The following is a 7,276-nucleotide window of genomic DNA, read 5'->3' as shown; positions in this document are numbered from 1 at the left end:
TCCTCCACCGGCCGCGCGCGAAGGCCGCCCGCGGTGCGAAATCAAAGCCACTCCCAGCCGCCGACCGTCTCGGCCGACTCCGCTCGAGGAAGGCGGTGACCTCGCCTCTAACTGCGGCTATTCGTTTGAATTCTGGCGCCACTCCCACGCCACGTAGAGCCGAGCGGCCCGCCAGACTCGAAAGAGCCGAGTGGCAGCGTGCCGGCGGGAGCGCGCACAAAAGATGGACGCGCACGCGACGGGCGGGCGGCGCGCGCCACGCCCCGGAATGGCCCGGAAGAAAAGAGCCAACTGCGCGCGCTCCCACGCGTTGCTTCGGAGAAAGGCCACGCCCCCACATGCTCTTGCGTCCAATCGGAACAAGAGGGAGGGGCAGCCTCGGTCTGGCTCCACGGAGGCTATAAAGGGAGCTGCGGGCCGCGCAGCTCGCTCTTTTCCGTCGGGGACCTCAAGGCTTCTCCTTATCTGTAGGTGAGTCTGTGGCTTTTGTGGGGAAGCGGGGGTGGCATTGACCGAGAGAAATGCGATGGCGCGGGGTGAGTTTGGAGGTGGAGCAGCTTCTGAGGCTTGAGCTTAGGGGGCCGTTGTAATTTTAAGATAGGGAGATTTCGGCATTGCAGCGTAGGCCCAGGAGGTTGGAACTGAGCGGCCTAGCAGGCCGCCGGAGGTCTGGTTCCTCAATCCCGACTTGGGAGGGTTCTTAAACATCAGGGCTTGCCAGAGAAGGTTCTAGGAGTTAATGTGATGTTGGGGGATTACTAGTGTCCCCCTAGGAGACATCCGATCACACAACGATTCTTTTACAGGGACAATGGCGTCATCTACTCTGCATCGTCGAAGCAGTCGCAAAGAGATGTCGAGGTAAGGGCGATGCAGCAGTTACCTAGGTGAAGTAGACCGTTGACTTAGCAACAGGAAGTGGTGCTTAAAATGTGTTTCTTTTCACTAGAGGAAGAAGAGAAGCCCTAACCATCAAGAGAAAATGCATAGCAGAGAGGAACTTGCTTAAAACGTGACTCTCCTAAAAGGTGTGTACGAAGCATAGCCTTTAATTTTTTTTATCGGCATACAGAACTTTTAGTTTCCACTATAAACTACTACCTGTCAAGTATTGTGAAACAGTAATGCTGGCCAGCCATTAAATACCTGCAGCTTCATCTATTTTTGCCTTTTAAACTTGGAATGGTTATATGGCGTTTCTTAAATGTGCATGGGGAGAGAAGGAAAGGGGGAGGGGAGAAGAGTCGGGCCATGTGGATTGTTTTATATGGCCGAGCCACGCCCACGTCACAGATAAACGATGGCACAAGTAGGTGAGCTGAAGTAGTATCAGAGTAAATGCGTGATACACAAATAGATTGGTCGGCTGTGAGACGAATTAGACCTCAGTGGTCATGGTGCCGCATGCCTTTAATCCTAGGAGGCATGAGCATGTGGATTGAGTTCACAGGCCAGCCTGGTCTGCAAAGAAAGTAGGCTTGTAGGGAGCTTTTTTTTTTAATGTAGCTAATTGTTCATAGTATGTGCTTTTTTTTTTCCCCCCTGCCAGCAATGAATGCCAGTCTGTTGAAATTCCTTCCCGCAGCCTGTAAAGATCCTATACCAGAAACACATGTGAGTCAGACTTTGTTTTGTTTTCACAACATAATGTCTCCGGTCTGATCTATGATGATCCTATCCCGAACCTGAATTCCTGTTGAAAAACCTTAATTACGGATCTGGCTTCTGAGATAGACCATTACAAAGACATTGATAGTGTTTTGTTTTAACGTTGGTAGTGTTGTAATTTCTTTGTTTTCTTTTTCTAGGGCTTTTCTGGCGTGTGAGAATTAGATGTTGGTAAACATCCAGAAAAACAAAGACTATACAGTACTGGGTGCTAGGGTGGGGTCTTCGTATCCATGGCTGTCTGAGCTCATCTACCTGCCTTGCAAATGTTAATAAGGCCACTGGTTTTTACGGCTTGCACAAATTGTGTGTAATGTAGGGATTTAATCCTATTGGATTAGAGCTGGGTGAGTTTGGAGTGATAAAGTATGGTTAAGACAATCTAGTGAACAGAACAGCATCTAGTTTGGCCTGGGAGAGTTGTGGGTTTATTAATGGATTGTTCAAATGTGCTTTTGACCTCGAGTCACTTTCTGCTCTTTATTTCCCCTCTATGGAAATGAGATGCTGTGTAGTTGCATACTGACTGAACAGTTTGAATGCAATTGCTTACACCCATTTAAAATGGTTGACCAGTTTTTGTAATGTAAAATTTGTCATGAGCCACTCTTCTTACCCTACAGTGATTGCTGTTGTGAATGCTGAAATAAACATGCAACTGTAAATATTTCTTCCGATTCTTTATTTGTCAACAATGGTATTGATTGAATAACCAGACAGCCCTGGTACAGCTCTTAGTCTACTTACATGGTGATTAAGATTTAAAGGTGTCGATCTACTAATTAGCACAATTGTGTGCATTATCTGTATCCCTGTGGGATTAATGGCACAAGTGTAAAGAAATATGCTGCCATTCCCAGCTTGCTAAATCCTTACTCTGGTGCACTGTATTGAGTGAACCTGAGGTTGTTTCTCTACAAAATCTCAAATTGTCCTGGTACTTAATATAGCTGGCTGGCCTCAGGTCTACCGTCTCAAGTTTGCCCCGTTGTAGGTAGGCTTGTAATTGTGCTGTGCTTTATAGTCTGCATTTCAGTTTATTTGGCCTGTGCTTGGGGAGGTCTAATCCAAAATAATCCTTGCCCTGCCCAGTTAACACTCACCCTGATTTTCACAAGAAAATTAGGTCTTAATGCTTAAGGTCATTCATTTATCCTAGAGTTATTATGGCTAATAAGTCTAGTTTTCTTTCCCTGTAGTTACCTTTTGGTACCTTTCACGGTGAATCTAAAGTGGATTGCCTGTGAATATATATTTCCTTAATGGGCTCTTTGTACCATTGGCTATGAGCCTTATGCCAGTACCGTGTTTGAGTGTAGTTGAGGCATGTCTTCAAGTCCAGGCAGGTATTGTCATTTTAAGCTGACAATCGTGTGCTCCAAGCACATTTCTTTTTAGGATAGTTTCATTTGGTGCTGGAGAGATGGCTTGGCAGCAGTTAACACTGGCTGCTCTTCCAGAGGTCCTTAGTTAAATTCCCAGCAACCACATGGTAGCTCAAAGTTTCATTTGAAACTTGAAAATCTGCTTTTTACTGGTTTAGCTGTTTGGTAGGTTTGGGGTTTTTTTGGGGGGGTGGTCTTTTGAGACAGGGTTTCTCTGTAGCCTTGGCTGTCCTGGACTCGCCTTGTAGACCAGGCTGGCCTCCAACTCACAGCAATCCGCCTGCCTCTGCCTCTGCCTCTGCCTCCCGAGTGCTGGGATTAAAGGCGTACACCACCACGCCTGGCTAGTTTGGTTTTTCTTAGATGCAATAGTGTTTGGTCTGTATGTCTGGGGGAGTTACAGTTGTGAACTACCATGTGGGTTCTGGGAATTGAACCAGGTCCTCCGGAAGAACAGTCAGTATTGAGCCATCTCCAGCCCCTTGGGTTGGTTGGTTGGTTTGTTTTGTTTTTTCAAGATGTTTTGGTGCTGGGAGTTGAGTCCTGGCACTTGGTACATGTGCTACAGCCCTTATTGTTGGGGTTTGTGCTGCTATTTTAACTTCCCTCTCCAGCACTGCTTTTGCTGTATCACATGGGTTATTGTATCTTGTATTTGAAGAAAGTCATAATCTTCCTATTGGCTTCCTGGCTGATTCGCTGGCTATTCAAGAATAAGTTACTGAATTTCCATTTAAAAAAAGCAAAATAAGGAAACACCAGAGAAGTCTAAAGCAGCAAAACACGAGCTTAGCTTGGGGCCAATTTGGACAGCAGTGAGACTCCCTCAAGTAAAAATAAAGATGCACCTTTACAAATAAGTAGTGGACAGCTGTATGAAATGTGAGGGAAGCAAGTTTGTGTAGAATCCCTAATCCTTGCCTTTCTCTGCTTGACTCCGTGTCTAATGGACTTTATGAATTGTCTTTTGAGGACTTAGAATAGTTAAATGTTTCATTTATTGGCAGATCTTGTAGACCCAGAACAGCATCGCATAGCCAATTTTTTCAAAACAAAACTGGTGTGGCACACAAACACACGCCTTTAATCCCAGTAGGGAGGTGTGGATCTCTTGAGTTCCAAGGCCAGTCTACAGAGCAAGTTCCAGGGCTGCACAAAGGACTAAGAAAATTGAAGGCACATTGACCTTTTATCCAAGCTGGCTAACAGTTAAAAGCAAGACAGTATTGTGAAATGGATTTGTTTTAGCCATCTGACCTCTACAGTTATTTCCTTGAATTCTAATGGACTTTTTAAAAGTGTTTTGGTTTTTCAAGACAGGGTTTCTCTTATATTCCAGGCTGTCCTTGTACTCAAAGAAATCCCCTTGCCTCTGCCTCCCGAGTGCTGGGATTAAAAGTGTGCACCGCCATGCCCAGCTAATGGGTTTTAATATATTTAGTTGTTACAATCCAAATTATGCACACCTTGTATGTAGTAGTCTGCCAAGAAGTGTTGCTAGAGTCTCAGGGTACCAATAAAAATCAAAGGCAGCCCTACAGAAATAGGAAACACAAGTGCAAAGTTTACTGATTGATTAGTTTGCAAGAGGGTCCCACTATACAGACCTGGAACTTACATGGCAGTTTTTCCTCAATTGTGATGATAGGCATGTGCCACCATACTAAGATAATCCTTTCTAGCAAAGGAATAAACTGAGTCAAAACCAGTTCAAGATTAGGAAAAATACTGTTAGGCCTAAGGAGTACTATGCAGGCATAAACCAGTGTAGTTTATAATCTGCTTGTGATAAATTGGGGAGGGGAAACTTTGAAATTGAGGTAACAAAAAATATAAGGGTGAATACATTGTGACTTTTGAGCAGAACTGCTCAATTTGTAGAAAGGTATTTGCTTCTGTAAATTGCATGACCAGAAGTTAATGTATTCACTGGATGAATTCTGTATGTGTCTCTATGGGATGGGGGTTGGGTGGTATGTGAATGCAATTGCCCTTTTAGCCTAGAAGAGGTCTCCTGGCCGGGCATGGTGGCGCACACCTTTAATCCCAGCACTCGGGAGGCAGAGGCAGGCGTGGATCGCTGTGAGTTCGAGGCCGGCCTGGTCTACAGAGTGAGTTCAGGATGGCCAAGGCTACAGAGAAACCCTGTCGTGGGGCGGGGGAAGGTCTCCTGTAAGGGGCTAGAGACTGTTGTGAGCTTGCTTATGTGAGAGCCAGGAACTGAACTTAAGTCCTGAAAGAGTAATAAGCACTTTAGTTTCTGTTTATTTTGGTTTTTTTCTGAGACAGTTTCTCTGTGTAATCATGGCTGTCCTGGACTCACTCTGTAGACCTCAAACTCCCAGAGATCCTTGTGCCTCTGCTGGGTGTGAGCCACCACCATGTGTCTAGGACACTTAACCACTAAGCCATCCCCATCACTGACTGGATGATTTATACCAGAACAAGGAACAAGTCCAGAAGGTTATCATTTTAGTGGAACTAAATTTGAAAGCTCAATATTTTATAGTTAAAATTAGTATCCATTAAACTCAATAAGTCAAACCTTTTAGCACACACTGGATGAGATTTTTCACTAAGTCCTCTAGTTTACAAATGCTGACTGGGTAATTCTTTTAGTTAATAAAAGGCTAATGCTGCCGGGCATAGTGGTGCACGCCTTGAGGCAGAGGCAGGCAGATAGCTGTGAGTTCAAAGCCAGCCTGGTCTACAGAGTGAGTTCCAGAACAGTCAGGGCTATACAAAAGCCCTGTCTCAATCAAAGAACAAACAATGGGTAATAGGCTCTCATATAATAGTAAAATAAATATGCTTTTAGAATTTATGTATCTGGCTTCAGTAACTTTAGCCAACTGCAGTTCATTTGCTCCCCTGCCTTGTGTCAGGCTTCCAGATAATCTTAAAATATAGGAGGTACAAATCTACCATTTGGTGCTTTCTAAAATTAGTTCTGTTGCCAGAAACCTAATCTGCACAGAGCTGGTTTCTCAGTCAAGTGTCCTCAGAACTGACTAGGACACCATAACAGCTTGCTGCTTGCAGTATATATGTGAGCTTCTGACTGGTTTCATGGCTTTCTCTCCAGTTTCCCAGTGGAGATTAAGAGTATTTACCTGATTTTTGTTTGTTTTGTTTTGAGACAGCCTCACTGTGCAGCTCAAGCTGGTTCAAAATCATGACAATCCTAACTCAAGTTTCTAAGTTCTGTGATGTTTTTTGTTTCCAGACAGGGTTTCCCTGTGTAGCCTTGGCTGTCCTAGTCTCACTTTGTAAGCCAGGCTGGCCTCGAACTCAGAGATCCGCCTGCCTTTGCCTCCCGAGTGCTGGGATTAAAGGCGAGCACCACCCATGCCTGGCAGTACTGTGATTTTGTAGGCATAAGCCACCGTTCTGAGCTTAGAACCCATAGAATCTTGGCCTACTTAGCTTCCACCTTCTTACTCCTGGCAGATTTTCCTTCCCAAAGCTTGGTTCTAATCTGAACAAACTTCCAGTGCAGTGTGTAACACTGACAGTGTTGCCAGCACTTTTGGTCTTGGTCCACGCGGGCTTTGAGTGTGTACAGAGATCAGCTAGTCTAGATTTGTCCTCAATTTTTAGAAAGTTATGGGCCATCAAGAGGCAGGGGGAAGCTGGGTGGCGGTGACACACGCCTTTAATCGCAGCACTCAGGAGGCAGAGGCAGGTGGATCGCTGTGAGTTCGAGGCTACCCTGCTCTACAAAGTGACTCCAAGACAGCCAAGAATACACAGAGAAACCCTATCTCAAAAAACCTTTAAAAAAAAAAAAAGAGGCAGGGGGAAAGGATAACTTTTCTATATGAGAACCAGAATGTTTAGGCTCATTCTCAGAGTCCTGGGTTCCTTGTCTCTTTCCCTCATCACTAGTCCACTGCTCGGGTCTCAGAATGCCTGGTAGTTGAGTCTGACATAGTTATACCAGGAAATAAGTATTTAATCTAATTGAATCTTAAATGGTGCCCAGGTTGCTCGGTTCTTATCTGTTGGTGCCCCTATCACTCCTCCTTTACCTATCTGGTTGTCTTCAGGGAGATTGATTTGCTTCAACACATGCCTCCACTATAATTCTCTCTAGCATAAAGCCCACAGCAATGGCCTCAAATAAGTGACCTTGAACTAAAATCTCTGGCTTTTATTGGTTTATGTCAACTTGACAGAAAAGAGCTTTTTTTGTTGTTTTGTCTTTGTCATTTTTTTTTTTT

The 7,276-nt window shown here is 44.8% G+C and overlaps 1 non-coding gene across 1 annotated transcript; it reads left to right on the top strand.

Moving 5' to 3' along the window:
• Window positions 1-1,660: 1,660 nt before the first annotated feature.
• On the top strand, window positions 1,661-1,732 carry LOC127184508 (small nucleolar RNA SNORD50). Its single transcript, XR_007830146.1, has one exon. It is a non-coding gene; the product is annotated as a small nucleolar RNA SNORD50 (small nucleolar RNA).
• The last annotated feature ends 5,544 nt before the right edge of the window (window positions 1,733-7,276 follow it).

This window comes from Acomys russatus, chromosome 32, assembly GCF_903995435.1.
Source record: "Acomys russatus chromosome 32, mAcoRus1.1, whole genome shotgun sequence".
In the NCBI taxonomy this organism is placed as follows: Eukaryota; Metazoa; Chordata; class Mammalia; order Rodentia; family Muridae; genus Acomys; species Acomys russatus.
This window is presented reverse-complemented; position numbering and strand designations above follow the sequence as displayed.